This window comes from Theropithecus gelada, unplaced genomic scaffold, assembly GCF_003255815.1.
Source record: "Theropithecus gelada isolate Dixy unplaced genomic scaffold, Tgel_1.0 HiC_scaffold_15875, whole genome shotgun sequence".
NCBI lineage: Eukaryota > Metazoa > Chordata > Mammalia > Primates > Cercopithecidae > Theropithecus > Theropithecus gelada.
Genome location: NW_020257631.1, coordinates 511622 through 528087, shown reverse-complemented (window position 1 = coordinate 528087; position 16466 = coordinate 511622). Strand labels below are relative to the sequence as shown.

The 16466-nt window shown below is 39.6% G+C and overlaps 1 protein-coding gene and 2 non-coding genes across 3 annotated transcripts in view; 1 reads left to right on the top strand and 2 right to left on the bottom strand.

The window, feature by feature from the left end:
• The window catches only part of LOC112617063 (glycerol-3-phosphate dehydrogenase, mitochondrial), a 247956-nt gene that overhangs the window by 160065 nt on the left and 71425 nt on the right, over nt 1-16466 (bottom strand). The gene's annotated exons all lie outside the window — the stretch shown is intronic.
• On the bottom strand, nt 1705-1808 carry LOC112617069. The gene has a single exon (XR_003117841.1). It is a non-coding gene; the product is annotated as a small nucleolar RNA U13 (small nucleolar RNA).
• On the top strand, nt 16193-16295 carry LOC112617070. The gene has a single exon (XR_003117842.1). It is a non-coding gene; the product is annotated as a small nucleolar RNA U13 (small nucleolar RNA).

The window sequence follows — 16466 nt, the reverse complement described above, 5'->3', positions numbered from 1 at the left end:
GTTCCAACTATATTAATGGCTATTTACTGGCTAAAATCAATACCCTTTCGATTAGCCACCTGGCGTGGCTTTTGGTAACTAAGCATTATTTGGGCTTCACTGCTTTTACTCCATTGGGGAGATAGGAAAGTGCTTTGTTTTGATTTTTTACACTTACTGGCTACTGCTCTTAGCGGTAGGAGATAAAGGGCAGCGGAGATCGGCTCTGCCTTGGCAGAACCTGGGAACAAACACATAATATTTTACAGCACAAGGAATGGAGCAAAGAAAAATGGAACGACAAACACTGATTTTACTATTTGAAGATTCTTTTTCAATTAAATAAATCTCTTTGGATATATATTTCTGATGCTCCAGGCATTGTATTAGCCCTAAAAATACAAAGATAAATAAAATACATTCTCCAACTTAGTCAAGTTGTAGAGAACAGCATTGAAACAATCATTACCATAAGCGAGTAAAAAGAGCAGAAAATAGATGTGGAACAGTGTTTTGAGATAGCATGGCAAGGGAATGATTCATTCTTTCCAGAAAGAAAAATCCCATAAACGCCTTTTTGTCACTGGTGGTGAAACTAACCAAAAATGTTCTTTTTAATGTAGGTATTTTATTACAGAAAGAACTCATGTTCATTTTGGAAACATGAAAACATATATAAAAAAGAGGAAAAAAGAAACCCAGCCCCTGTAATCTGACCACTTGGGTCACAATTAACCAGTGTTATTACTTTTAACGGCAAAAACTGCAATTACTTTTGCACCAACCTAATAACTTGCTATGGACATTTTATATACAACTTATATAAAAATAATAGAAAACAAAAATCTGTGAAAACTTGGGCTTTGAATCAGATCATTCAAAATCAAGTCTTATGACTTACTATCTTTATGATCTTAGGCAACCTACTTAATCTCTCTGAGCATCAGTTTCCTCATCTATAATATATGGGTAATGGGACCTACCTCTGTGGAGTACTGTAAAGACAAATTAGAAGATAAAAGTACAGTTCTTACAACAATACCTGGGGCATATAAAGCACTCCACATATTCATTCACCTAGCAAATATTTATTGAGCTTTCCATTCTAAGCACTTAGACCACATCAGTGAACTAAATATGGCGTTTATTTTTAATATTAGAATTATTATTAATGTAATGCCCTGTAAATCCTCTTTCAACAAAATATTGACAACACCATTCAGTGACAAGAAATGTGAATCTATATCTTTGTTTTTACTGCCTGCGTAGTTTTTTTGTTTGTTTGTTTGTTTTTGGATGGAATCTCACTCTGTAGCCCAGGCTGGAGTGCAGTGGTACAATCTCGGCTCACTGCAGGTTCGCCTCCCAGGTTCAAGTGGGATTCTCCTGCCTCAGCCTCCCGAGTAGCTGGGACTATAGGTGCCTGTCACCACGACTGGCTAATTTTTTTGTTTTTTTAGTAGAGATGGGGTTTCACTGTGTTAGCCAGGATGGTCTCGATCTCCTGACCTCATGATCTGGCCACCTCGGCCTCCCAAAGTGTTGGGATTACAGGCGTGAGCCCCCGCATCCAGCCTGCCTGCATAGTATGTTAATGGAAAGGCATACGCTAATTTATTCTGCTTACTGCCTATCCAAGAACCTACAAAGACAGTTTCCAATCTGTATTATAGATACCATTACTTTGAATATCTTTGTTTCCTTGTCCAGTTGATTCTTTTTTAACATCAGATGGGTAATGTGCCAACATCATGACAAGGTTTGAGGGAGGCGCATCACACACAAGAGCATAAAAACCCAGTCATCACACTTATGAACTATAAAATGATAACTTGTCAAATTGATTCTTAAGGATATATCCTTTAAGTGAAATTGAGTCAAAGTTGATGAACATTTTAAATACTTTTCTCACTCTGTCATCCAGGCTAGAGTGCAGTGGCCCAATCATAGCTAACTATAAACTCAAACTCCTGTGCTCAAGCAATCCTCCCACCTCCACCTCCCAAGTAGCTGGGACCACAGGCATGTCACCATGCCTGGCTAATTTTTTATTGTTATTGTAGAGATGGGTTATCACTATGTTGCCCAGGCTGGTCTTGAACTGCTGGGCTCAAGCCTTCCTCCCTCTTCAGTCTATCGAAGTTCTGGGATTACAGGCATGAGCCCCTGCACCTGACTTAAATACTTTTTAACACTTTTTAGCATTCTTAAGGAAAATCAGGAGAGGGGGATACCAGAGCTGGGTATTGAAGAATACGCAGAAGAGAGGCAGAAAGAAAAATGAGGGAAAAACATCAACAGGAAGAAGTTCATTGCCTTCAAGTTGATCTTACATCATACTCTAAGGCAAGACATATTTTGGGTTAGTAGAGTATAAAGATGAGTAGTTTCAAAAGAGAACTATGGGGACAATCTAAGATAAAAGACTGAAGGATAAGGGTTGGGGATTTTTTTTTGTTTTTTTTCATTCAACTCTTTAGCAGACTCTAAAGAGTTGGAGCACCTAAAATGTTAACATGCACATTTCCGTGATCCACATACCAGACAGAATTTTCAAGTAAGCCTAACAACTATTACCTTTTATCCTACTTTTCTAATATCTACTCAACGTCTTTCTGCCCCTAGGAAAAGTACAGAACTGCAGGCTACTTAATGCAAAGTTGTCATTGTTTTTAATTTAGTGTATGGAAAAATAACCTGCAATGATTATATAAAATACTTATTCACAGGAGTAAAGGGTACGTATACAGATTTCAACTCTGTAAAAACAGTTTAGGGACAGAGGATCTGCATTCTAACGAGCACCTCAGCTAATTCAGATGTAGGTAGTCCTCAGACAACACATATTGAACAACCTTTTCTAGATCTTTGCTACTCAAAGAGTGGTTCCCGTATTAGTGATAAAAGCTTCACCTGGGAACGTATTTGAAAAGCAGAATCTCAGACCTTACCATAGACCTACTATATAGAATCCGCAGTTTAAGAAGTTTCCTGGATGATTTGCATGCACATTAATTGTGAATAAACTCTTCTGTAGGCTGTCAATAAAGAAACTGTGAGTAGATTCAACAGGGAAAAAACATTCCATGAAAAATGCATGTCCCATCCATTTGTTTTTTGGAGCATTATTTGGGCTTCACTGCTTTTACAGTGAATACGCAGCAAGGAGCCTTGTATCTCAAATTCTTTCTAGCATCCTATGGCATATAAAAGTCATTCACTAACATTCCAGGAGATGTAATGAGAAAAAAAATGAGCTCTAAATGATGTCTTAGTAGTTCTCTAGGTATCTCCTTCTTATATATCAATTTCTATTTTCAATGTGTAAATGACTTTATAGGAGGTTGAAGCAAAAAGGATTTAAACAGCTCAAAGTATGATCAATAAATGCTAAATGAAATAAAATTAGTTTTGGTTTTATATCATGTTAGTTTCTATTGACCAACCTTTTAAATTGTAAAATTATGCAGCTGAAACTAAAATAGGAGAAATTATGGCACTTTTATTTAACATTATCTAGTTGATATTTTAAGAGATGCAAAATAGGCAGAAATACATCTGATGGACCAGGAGCGGTGGCTTATGGATGTAATCCCAGCACTTTGGGAGGTCAAGGTGAGCTGATCATGAGGTCAGGAGATTGAGACCATCCTGGCTAACACAGTGAAACCCTGTCTGTACTAAAAATGCAAAAACTTAGCCTGGCCAAGTGGCACGCACCTGTAGTCCGAACTACTTGGGAGGCTGAGGCAGGAGAATCGTTTGAACCCAGGAGGCGGAGGTTGCAGTGAGTCGAGATCACGCCACTGCACTCCACAGTGAGACCCTGCCTCAAAAAGAAAAAAAAAAGAGAAAGAAATACATCTGATAGAGATATGTATTTCATTGTATTAGTGTCTTAAAAGAATCTGACTAGAGATAACCGCCTTGCAATCAAATCTGAGCAATTGTTAGGATGCCAAATATTTCATTAAATAGTTAAATAATTATTTCAGATAGGTATAGTAGGATTTGGAATAAACCCAATGGGAAAAATACACTTTGAACCAAGTGACATTTGTGTATTCTAAAGTTTTCTGTATTCCAAATATACTTAGAGAGCTAAGTTTCAAAGTTTGTTAGACCTTAAAAATGCTGTGTAACTTTAGTCAGCATCACCTTTCATTTTAAACAAGACAATGGTTTTGGGTAAGTAAAACAGGATTAGCCATAGAGCACTTACAAGTTTTTGGTTGGTACCTAAAATTATATGTTTTGATAATCCTTTCACTATAAAAACACTTAGGTGAAAATTTAAGGAGATGGTAGAAGACCAGTCTCCTCTACTTGTAAATACAAACTCAACCACATTCTGTCTCTTCAATCCTGTTCTTGTTGATGATAAGGAGGATGATGATTATAAAAGAAAACAAAAGAGGCTGTGAAAAGAAGAAAACCAGAAGAGAAAATATGGGGAGTGGAAGAGATCCCGATGAGACCTATTAGTAAGGAGGCTTTATGTCATTCAGACAGACAAACGTAAAGCCACCAGAAACAACATCAACAACAAAAGAAGAACTGGAATGTTGAAGTTTTTCTCCTTAAAACTAAAAATAAATGCCATTTCTTTATGAAACTAAGCTTCATTATTAGCGATCATACTTCACAGTTGTTGGAGCTTATAGAACAGTACCCTGGGCTGGGCATAGTAGCTCACGCCTGTAATCCCAGCACTTTGGGAGGCTGAGGTGGGCAGCTCACCTAAGGTTGGGAGTTCGAGACAAGACTGACCAACATGGAGAAACTTCGTCTCTACTAAAAACACAGAATTAGCCGGGCGTGGTGGGGCATGCTTGTAATCCCAGCTACTTGGAGGCTGAGGCAGGAGAATCTCTTGAACCCGGAAGGCAGAGGTTGCGATGAGCTGAGATTGCGCCATTACACTCCAGCCTGGGCAACAAGAACGAAATTCCGTCTCAAAAAAAAAAAGAAGGAAAGAAAACAGTACCCCGAAATATGGCATGTTGACATGCTGAACTGAAGAAGCCTCCAGGCCTCCCAGACCTCCCCCTACTTCACACCCCACAGCCTCTCCCTAAGCCTTTATCCGCCTACAATCCATATCCATCTAAAGGAATAATTGTTTTTTCTTTCCCTCCCTGTAAGGCCAAGAATGAACCCACACCTGAACAGAACCCTTCACAAGACAATGTACAAATTAATCTGTTCTCTGATCCACTCGTTCTCCCTAATAATGCCCTCAACAGAATTCCCCTTCTTCCCCCTCCCATAACATATGCCAGGATGGTATGAAGGCTTCGGAACCACGGTACTTGAGTAATCACTGTGATTCTCCCCTTGTATACATGTCAAATACATTTGAATGCCTTTTCTCCTATTAATCTGCCTCATGTCAGTGATTTTCAGTGAACCTTCAGAAGGCCCAGGGGAAACTTTCACCTTGGCCCCTACACAGTCCATTTGGCTGGTCAGGGAGAATGGGTAGAAGTCCCTTGGTTGCTGTCGCATAATTCATAGTATAATTTCTCAAATTATAATAATTCATAATTCATAATTTCTCAAACTTGTAATATTTATACATACCTCTCACTATTTTTGGTCCTTTTTTTTTTTAAATTAATGTAACATTTTTTTTTGAGACGGAGTCTCGTTCTGTCACCCACGCTGGAGTGTAGTGTCGTGATCTTGGTTCACTACAACCTCTGCCTCCCAGATTCAAGCAATTCTCCTGCCTCAGCTGCGTAGCTGGTATTACAGGCGCCTGCCAACACGTCCAGCTAATTTTTGTGAGGTTTTTCCCCCCTTTTGAGACCGAGTCTTGCTCTGTCACTCAGGTTAGAGTGCAGTGGCTCGATCTTCCTCTCAAGTTCAAGCAATTCTCCTGCCTCAGCCTCCCGAGTAGCTGGGACTACAGGCACGTGCCACCATGCCCAGCTAATTTTTGTATTTTTAGTAGAGACGGGGTTTCACCATATTGGCCAGGCTGGTCTCGAACTCCTGACCTCGTGATCTGCCCACCTCGGCCTCCCAAAGTGTTCAGATTAGAGGCGTGAGCCACGGCACCTGGCCTAATGTAACATTTTTCTTCGAATCAATTTACTTGTTATTCTTTATTTTTATTTTTAGAGATGTGGTCTCTGTTGCCTAGGCTGAACAGTAGTGATATGATCATAGCTCACTGCAACCTGGAACTCCTGGGTTCAAGCAATCCTCCTACCTCAGCCTCCTAAGTAACTGGGACTACAGGCATGTGCCAATATGCCTGACTAGGAAATCAACTTACTTTTGATAAAATATAACATTTTCCTAAGAAAAAGTTTCCATGAATTACACTCGAATATATGTAAAATAAAGAAAAATTGTAAATACCCATACGCCACCAAAAGCATCTCATGAACTAACAATGTTTGGAAAATCCAAACATAATAGGTGCTCAATAAATATTTGGTAAATTAAGGAATAAATTGACTTATTTTTAGTAGCTCATCCAGGAACTGGAATACACAAGATACAAAAAAGAAATCACTGCCTATTAAGACTTTGCCTCTCCTGGCATATGTTTAATTGTAATAATCAAAGTCTCAGGGTTTACCTAATGACTGGTATTAATCAAATAAAATTTTGTAACTTTCCAGTGATCCTTTTTTATTGATCACTCACCTTGAAAAGAATGAGATCAAAGAAAAAGCAGAAAGTGGTCCCAAACAGATTCTTCTGAATAAAATTGATCAAATCACTCTTCAATGAACACCTACAATATGAGAGACACTGTGCTAGCTTCTGAAAATGCAAAGATAAATAATCCTTAATCCTGAACTAAACTGCTATAGTTCAGTTTAGTTTAATTTAATGAGGAAACCAGACAGTTAAACAAATAAATGCAATTCAGAGTGATAAGTATGACAGATACGTTTCAGTGCCACAGGATTACAAAGGAATAACTGACCAAAAGTGCCTGAGTAAAGCCAAGGTGAGGTTTCAGCAGAGTCAGGTAGCAGCTAATATCCAGGTCCTGTAACCTTAATAGGCACTGAAGAATCATTTTTTAAATACATGAATAAAGCCACAGTCATGCCACTGCATTCCAGTCTGGGTGACAGTGTGATACTGCAATCTTAAGAAAGCCAAAAACCAAAAAAACATGAATAAGTGAAGGAATCAAGTCCAATGTTAACCATTTTGGTAAACAGGAAAAAAAAAATCAAATTTTACCTTTCCTGTATGTCAGGCAAATGAGTTTGAACTTTAGGATAAAGTAATATAAACTATAAGGAGACTTTGAAATATTTTCATTTCGTTTTAAATCATGCATCCTGATACATTCATTTAAGTAATATTTTTCATTTTCCATTGTGATTTCAGAGGATGAATTATGTCAGCTTTTATACACGTAAGATTATTGGGGAAGATATGATTGGGTGGAAGACCTGCAATCTATTGCCAGCTCTGCCAATAATAACAGGCTGCATTGGCCAAGCCACAGCCTCTCTGGGCCTAAATTCTTCTCAGTTTTGGATATCTACTTGCAAAATATATCCAGTCTAAACACCTCTCACTATCAGCACTCCTACCATCGTGGTCCCAGTTTCCATCTTTTGCATGGATTATTGAAATAAATTCTTAACTTACCTCATTGCTTTCTTCGTTGCCCCAATTCACTCTGTTTTCTACTCAGCAGCCAGAGTATACTTGTGAAGTAAAATTAGGCCATTTCTCTGGTCAAAGTCTTCTAATGGCTTCTCATATTATTCAGAGAAAAAGCCAACATCCTTTCCATGGCTGCCAGAGGGCTCTTCTTGCTCACTGCACAGAAAAGCCAATACACTGAGACAGTGGTATTGCAGCAACGATTTGATTATTGTAAGGCAGCCAAGTGAAAGGATGGGAGAGATTTTTCAAATCCACCTCCTGGAGAGCTTTGAGGTTAGGGTTTTAAAAGTATAATTTGGCAGGCAGAGGCTAAGGAATGGATGCGGCTGACTGGTTGGAGATGAAATCATAGGCATGTAGGAACTGTCTTTGTATGCTGAGTCAGTTTCTGGGTGGGGTCCCAGAACTAGTTGAGTCAGTTTGTTGGTATAAGTCACAGGTCTGAGTAGCCTCAGTCTGTTTACCAGTAAAAAATATCACAGGTGGGTCGCAGTGGCTCAAACCTGTAATCCCAGCACTTTGGGAGGCCAAGGTGGGTGGATCACTTGAGGTCAGGAATTTGAGACCAGTCTGGCCAACATGGTGAAACTCCATCTCTACTAACAATACAAAAATCAGCCAGGTGTGGTGGCAGATGCCTGTAATCCCAGCTACTTGGGAGGCCAAGGCAGGAGAATTCCTTGAACCTGGGAGGCAATAGTAGTGACCAGAGATCACACTACTGAACTCCAGCCTGGGCGATAGAGGCTCAGTCTCAAAAACTAACTAAATAAAAAAATATCACAAAGACCACTCCTTGGTTTTATAACAGTGACATTATCTATAGGAACAATTGGGGAAGTTACAAATCTTGTGACCTGCAGCTACATGACTCCTGAGCACTAAGCAAGCTAGGGAACAATGGTTGGTTATCTCTTAACTATGCTTATGGCTTAGCAGAATTCAGGCCCTCTGATAATTCTAACCTTGGGGCCTTGCTTTAGTTTTACAAAGATGGGTTCAGTCCCCAAACAAGTAGGGGGTTAGTTTTGGGAAGGGATTATTATCATCCTTGCTTTACGGTTAAACTTTAAATTCCTCCCATACTATGCCCAGGAAAGAGCAAGGACAGGACAGTTAGCTTGTGAGGTTAGAAGCAAGATGGAGTCAGTTATGATAGATTTCTCTCACTGTTACAGTTTTTGCAAACACAGTTTCACCACCTACCAACCTATCTCCCTAACCTCATCTCCTATCACTTACCCCCTACTTTACTTCATTTCAACCACAGGGCCTTGCTGTTTCTTTAAAAAGCACCTTTTACCTCAAGGACGTTGAACTTTGCACCTGATGTTCTCTCTGCTTGGAATACTCTTCATCCTTTTGCAGGTTTCACTAGAATGTCACTTCCTCAGTGAGGCCTTCTCTTACCACTCTATTTATTTATTTATTTTTTTATTTTAGAGAGAGTCTCACTCTGTCACCTAGGCTGGAGTGCAGCAGCACAATCATAGCTCTCTGTGACCTCAACCTCCTGGGCTCAGCTAATCCTCCCACCTCAGCCTCTCGAGTAGCTGGAGTTACAGGAATGTGCCACATTGGTGGCAATTTTTTTTTTCTTTTGAGGTGGAGTCACACTCTGTCACTCAGGCTGGAGTGCAGTGGCTGTATCTCAGCTCACTACAACCACTTTCTCCTGGGTTCAAGCAATTCTCCTGCCTCAGCCTCCCAAATAGCTGGGATTACAGGCATGCACCACCACACCCAGCTAATTTTTGTATTTTTAGTAGAGATAGGGTTTTACTATGTTAGTCAGGCTGTTCTCAAACTCCTAACCTCAGGTGATCCACCTACCTCGGCCTCCCAAAGTGCTGGGATTACAGGTGTGAGCCACCGTGCCAGGCCTGCCTGGCAAGTTTTTAAATGTTTGCAGAGAAGGAGTCTTACCATGTTGCCCAGGCTGGTTTTGAACTCCTGGCCTCAAGCAATCTTCCTGTCCTGGCCTCCTGCAGAGCTAGGATTATAGGCATGAGTCTTCACCACTCTTCCTCACCAACATTTTCTAACCCCCTTATTTGTTTTGTTTTTTATCCACAGCACTTATCATGATTTAGCATACTATATATTTTATCTTATTTATTTTGTCTATTGTCAGTCACCCCATATTAGAACGTGAGTGTCACAAGAGCAGGGATATTTGTTTTGTTCGCTGATGTATCATCAGTGTCTGAAAGAGTGACACATAAAAGTTCTGAATGAAATATTTAAAAGGTGGACATGGTAGCTCACACCTATAATCCCAGCACTTTGGGAGGCCAAGGTGGGAGCCTTGCTTGAGTCCAGGAGTTTGAGGTCAGCCTGGGCAACATAGTGAAACCCTGTCTCCACAAAAAAAAAAAAAAAAAAAAAAAAAACTAGCTGGGCATGATGGCTCATGCCTGTAGTCTTAGCTTCTCGGGAGGCTGACGCAAGGGGATGCCTGGAGCCCTAGAAGGCAAGGTTATGAAGATCTGTGATCACACCACTGCACTCCACCCTGAGTGGCAAGGTGAGATGTGGTTTCAAAAAAAGAAAAGAAATATTTAAAAATGACCTAAATGGTTAATGAAAAGTAAAGAGTTTGGATTAGACTTCCCTTCTTCTTCTATTCTTCCACAGTTTAATAAAAACATATGTTGTCTGCAATTGCAAAATCGTGGAACCTAAATGCCTGTCAACCAACAAGTGGATAAAGAACTGTGGTATATGTATGATAGAATACTACTCAAGATAAAAATGAATGAATTAACTGCATTTGCAGGGACCTGGATGAGATTGGAGGCTTTATTTTATTTTATTTTATTTTATTTATTTATTTTTGGAGACAGAGTTTCGCTATTGTTGCCCAGGCTGGAGTGCAATGGCACAATCTTGGCTCACCACAACCTCCACCTCCTGAGTTCAAGCGATTCTCCTGCCTCAGGCTCCTGAGTAGCTGGGATTACAGGCATGCACCACCACACCCGGCTAATTTTGTATTTTTAGTAGAGACAGGGTTTCTCCACGTTGGTCAGGCTGGTCTCAAACTCCCGACCTCAGGTAATCCACCTTCCTCGGCCTCCCAAAGAGCTGGGATTATAGGCATGAGCCAAGGTGCCTGGCCCTGGAGGCTATTATTCAAAGTGAAGTAACTCAGGAATGGAAAACCAAACATTGTTATGTTCTCACTGATATGTGAAAGCTAAGCTATGAGGACACAAAGGCATAAGAATGATACAATGGCTGGGTGTGGTGGCTCACGCCTGTAATCCAGCACTTTGGGAGGTGAGGTGGGTGAATCACGAGGTCAAGAGATGGAGACCATCCTGGCCAACATGGTGAAACCCTGTCTCTACTAAAAATACAAAAAAATAGCCGGGTGTGGTGGCGGGCGCCTTTAATCCCAGCGACTAGGGAGGCTGAGGCAGGAGAACTGGCGTGAGCCGAGATTGCACCACTGCACTCCAGCCTGGATGACAGAGCCAGACTCTGTCTCAAAAAAAAAAAAAAAGAAATGATACAATGGACTTTGGGGCTTTGTGGGGAAAGGGTGGGAGGGAGTGAGGGATAAAAGACTACAAATATGGTGCAGTGTATACTGCTCGGGTGATGGATGCACCAGAATCTCAGAAATCACCGCTAAAAACCTTATGTAACCCCAATAACCTCTGGAAACAAACAAACAAACAAACAAAACACATGTTGTCATTCATATTGTCTGAAAGAGGAAATAGGAGCCCATTAACTCATCATATAATTTCTGAATCGAGTTAGATATTCTAAGACATTTTATATCCTTATTTAACAATATATTTTAAAGGTCTATTTATCCCTTTTAGAGCTGTTATTGTTATTTATGGAATAACTGACGACATCTCCATTTGAAAAATGTAAATGGGAATGATATAATAATCATTTAAAAAGCAAGTTTCTGTTAAAGTAATGCTAGTCCCAATAACATTTGAAAATATATTTAGAACTCATCCACTTTGAATGTAAAAAGTTTCTTTTTAAATAACATTCACTAATATTAATAATATGCTGCAAAAGCCATTGAAGCGTCACAGAGTTACAGAGCTAGAAAATAACTTAGATCATTTGGTTCACATCTTTTCCATAAAGCATGTAAATATCTAAGCTACTCAGGATTCAAATACTTCTTAGTACCAAAACACATTTAGATATATCTATAAGAAGCATTATGAATCCTTTCAGATAATAGACCTATTCTTTAAATTTTAATGTGAATGTTTGACCTCACATTGATTCTCTCTCCTTGTGCTTCACAACAATTATCACAGAACTGTTGGGTTTAACTTGCAATTTATGTACAGTTTAAAGAATGGAGAAACAGGTTGATAGTCACCTATACGTTATTTATGTTCAACAACAATACTGTGCTTCAAAACATCAATTCTGAAAGCAATATTCTAATTTCTCTTAGAATATTGAAATAAGAATACATTGATGACATTTGTTCTTTATTTGTTCCAATTTTTAAATGCAGGAGAGAGAATAACATCAAGACCCTATTCTTTAATAATAAGGAAAATCAAACTTTGTCCCCAAGTGATATGTGCATTTGCATCAACTCTTCTTAATTTAACCTTAAAGTTATTTAAGCAGAAGTGACTGAATTTTTGAAGCAAACTAAATTCAATTGAATACTTCTGCTTATTCATTAATTATACTGAGCATATAAATCACTTTATCTGTATTTTCCACATTCCCATGGAAAAAGATTCAGGAATTTATTTATTTATTTGAGACAGAGTTTGGCTCTTGTTGCCCAGGCTGGAGTGCAATGGCATGATCTTGGCTCACTACAACCTCCACCTCCTGGGTTCAAGCGATTCTCCTGCCTCAGCCTCCCAAGTAGCTGGGATTACAGACATGCACCACCATGCCCAGCTAATTTTGTATTTTTAGTAGAGACAGGGTCTCACCTTGTTGTCCAGGCTGGTCTTGGACTCTCGACCTCAGGTGATCCACCCACCTCTGCCTCCCGAAGTGCTGGGATTACAGGTGTGAGCCACCAGGCCCAGCCTTATTTTTATTTATTTATTTATTTATTTTTGAGGTGGAGTCTCACTCTGTCACACCCAGGCTGGAGTCCAGTGGCATGATCTCGGCTCACTGCAACCTCTGCCCCCTGGGTTCAAGTGATTCTCCTGCGTCAGCAGGAATGAACCACCCAAGTTGCTGGGACTACAGGAATGAACCACCACACATGGCTAATTTTTTTGTGTTTTAGTAAAGATGGGGTTTCGCCATGTTTGCCAGTCTGGTCTCAAACTCCTGACCTCAGGTGATCCACCCGCCTCGGCCTCCCAAAGTGCTGGAATTGCAGGCATGAGCCACCGCGCCTGGCTGATTACTACTTTCAATATCACCCTACCAAGATAGCTCCAAAAAGCCTAAGCAAAGGTTATGGAATATTGATGAAATAAAGAGTTGCCATTTTTTCAAGCTCAGGGAAAATATATTTTGGCTCCATGCAGTTTCTTCTCTCAGTTTTATAATTACTTGTCCTCTTAACACGTTGCTCATCTTTTCCCCCCACCCCACTCACCCTCAGACAGTGTCTTGCTCTGTCAACCAGGCTGGAGTGTAGTGGCATGATTACAGCTCACTGCAGCCTCAACCTCCAGGGCTAATGTGATCCTCCTGTCTCAGCCTCCCAAGTAGCTGGGACTGCAGGCACACACCATCATGGCAGACTAATTTTTGTATTTTTTGTAGAGATGGGGTTTCACTATGTTACCCAGGCTGGTCTCCTAAACTCCTGAGTTTAATCAATCCACCTGTCTCAGCCTCTCAGAGTGCTGAGATTACAAGCATGAGCCACTCATTACTCCTGGTGTCATATTTTTAAAAGGTATGATTTTCTGCTTACTGTTTTTTCTTTAGGATAATCCAAAGCCAAATGTTGCTCATCTTTATACTGGTTAGAAGCAGGTTTTACAATATTGGTTCTCATTTGTTCCATTATAGTTAATATTTATTGAGCTAATCTTATTATGTGCCAGACATTGTAGAAGAATTTTATGTGCATTAGCCCATTCAATTCTCACAGCAACCCTATGAGATACATACAATTGCACGCCCTTTTTACCAAGAAGAAAACTGAGACAGAGGGGCTAAATGCCCCCATCAAAATTACAGAACTGGTAAAAGATGGAGATGGAATTGAAACCTTGGCAGTCTGACCAAATCCTGTATTTCTTTTTTTCTTTTTTCTTTTTTTTTCAGACAAGTCTCGCTCTGTCACCCAGGCTGGAGTGCAGTGGCACAATCTCGGCTCACTGCAACCTCCACCTCCGGGTTCAAGCAATTCTCCTGCCTCAACCTCCCGAGTAACTGGGACTACAGGCATGCACCACCATGCCCGGCTAATTTTTTTTGTATTTTAACTAGAGACGGGGTTTCACCATGTTGGCCAGGCTAGTCTTGAACTCCTGACCTCAAATGATCCACCCGCCTTGGTCTCCCAAAGTGCTGGGATTACAGGCGTGAGCCACCACTCCTGGACAAATCCTATACTCCTAAGGATTATACAATGTGGCAAGTTTTTCATACAATTGTCTGCAGATATTTTTAAAGGCTGACTAATAAATCCTACATCTTTGTGACTCAATACTACTAAGAGAAGCTTTGCGTGGTTTCCAGTGCTCTCAAATGATGTGGCCAAGCACTTTTGCTCCGGATGGTAAACTGACACAAAGAAGCGACTTCGTATCTGAGTGAGGTTGGTTTTCCTGACTAGGCATTTTTCATTTTCCATGAAAGATTATGTAGGAAGAATTCTTATAAATGATTCAAACATTTTAAATGCTAATTTTATAATTTGTATTGCTTCTGTAATACAGGATCTTAAATTCAGATAATGACCATTATTTTTTGGCATTCCTTACCCTTCTGAAGAATAACTTTAGGTTTAATGACCCTTAAGGTCATAGCAGAAAACATCTTATTAGTTCAAAGTCTTTCAGCTACTTGCCGCTAACGGAAAAACTGCTAGAAATTTTCATTGCTGCTTTGTTTAATATACAGAATTTATGGCCAGGCAAGGTGGCTCATGCCTGTAATCCCAGCACTCTGGGAGGCCGAGGCGGGTGGATCACATGAGGTCAGGAGTTCAAGACAAGCCTGGACAACATCATAAAACCCGATCTCTACTAAAAATAAAAAATTAGCTGGGCAGGGTGGCAGGGCCTGTAATCCCAGCTACTCGGGAGGCTGAGGCAGGAGAATTGCTTGAATCCGGGAGGTGGAGGTTGCAGTAAACCAAGATCGCACCATTGCACTCCAGCCTGGGTGACAAGAGTGAAACTTCATCTCAAAAAAATGTAAAAAAAAAAAAAAAAAGAGAGAGAGAGAGAGAAAGAGAACTTATGTGACTGGAAAGTTATGCAAATGAAGTACACAGACAATTTGTTATGGATCCTAGACAAGCTGTCAAGAATATAAGCTCTGGAGTCAGAACTCCAGCCCTCTACTTACTTTTTGAAGGATTTTAAATAAGCACTTACCCCCTTGTTTTTTCTTCTGTTAGCTAGAAGTGTTCTAGTTTATGGTAATTATTTTGCTGTTCAAGTTAGACAACATCTAGTTTCTTATAAACACTATATGTAGTATTATTTATGTTCACCAACCCTATTATTTTTCTCCCACAACATGCAATTTGTCTCAGAAGTGGGGAAAAAAATCACGTTAAAGTGGAAGTAATTTGTCTATGTTATAACGACATTCTGCTAATTGACCAAATGAGATGTTCCTTTTACCAGTGTAATATCCTTTTGTGGTAAATGTTGTGTGTGTATATATATACACACTATATGTATATATATATACACACACAAACTATATATACATACATACTATATATATACACACTATATATACACACAATATATATATTATCTATCTCTCTCTATATATATATATAATTGATGAAAGGGGAAAAGTGAAGAGGACTCCAAGTAACTAATGGCAGTATTTACCTTTTAAGCATAAAATCTAGATAAGGTGGTCATTAACCCGAAGGAGCAAAACAGAGTGAAATAGTATATGACTGTGTAATGCAGCAGTACTTTGCCATACATGAGTAAAACTAAAAAATAAAGATAAATGTGTTAATGGTTCAACCAAAGTTAAACCTGGAAGCTCCTATCAAGGTACCTTATTTAGGTGAGATGGGAGGATTGCTTGAGCCTAGGAGTTCAAGATCAACCTAGGCAACACAGCAAGACCCCGTCTCTAGAAAAAATACGGTAATCTTTTTTAAAAAGAGCAAATCAGAAAATTCACAAAGCTAAGATTACTAGTAAATATATTATGTGCCAAAACAAATATACAGATTTTGCAATGATATTTATAGGACTGAATGTGAAAATAAAGGTACGTTATTGCCTCTCTGAGGTTTTGTGTCCTCCTTGCTTTGTTATGCCTGTGTCTGCAGCTCTTCACAACCATTAATTACATTTAATGCTTCTAGCTCCTAAAATAGTCATGAAAATAGAACTGTAAACCTTTAGACTAGGAATTACTCTAGAAACTCATTCAGACCCTTCTGTAGTTTATAAGCATGATGACTGAGTATTCAGCCACATGTGTGAGATGTGCTGCCCCTAAACTTTGTTACGGTGTCACACACTGCCTGTCTGAAATAGAAGAAAAAAAAATAAAAGCAAAAAGCTAATTTTTAAAAAGTGGCTTTCAATTACTTTTATCATCTATAAGCCTTCCTTTTTTCTTCATTTTGAGATGGGATATTGCTCTGTTGCCCAGGCTGGGGTGCAGTGACACAATCATAGCTCACTGTAGCCTCAAATTGTTGG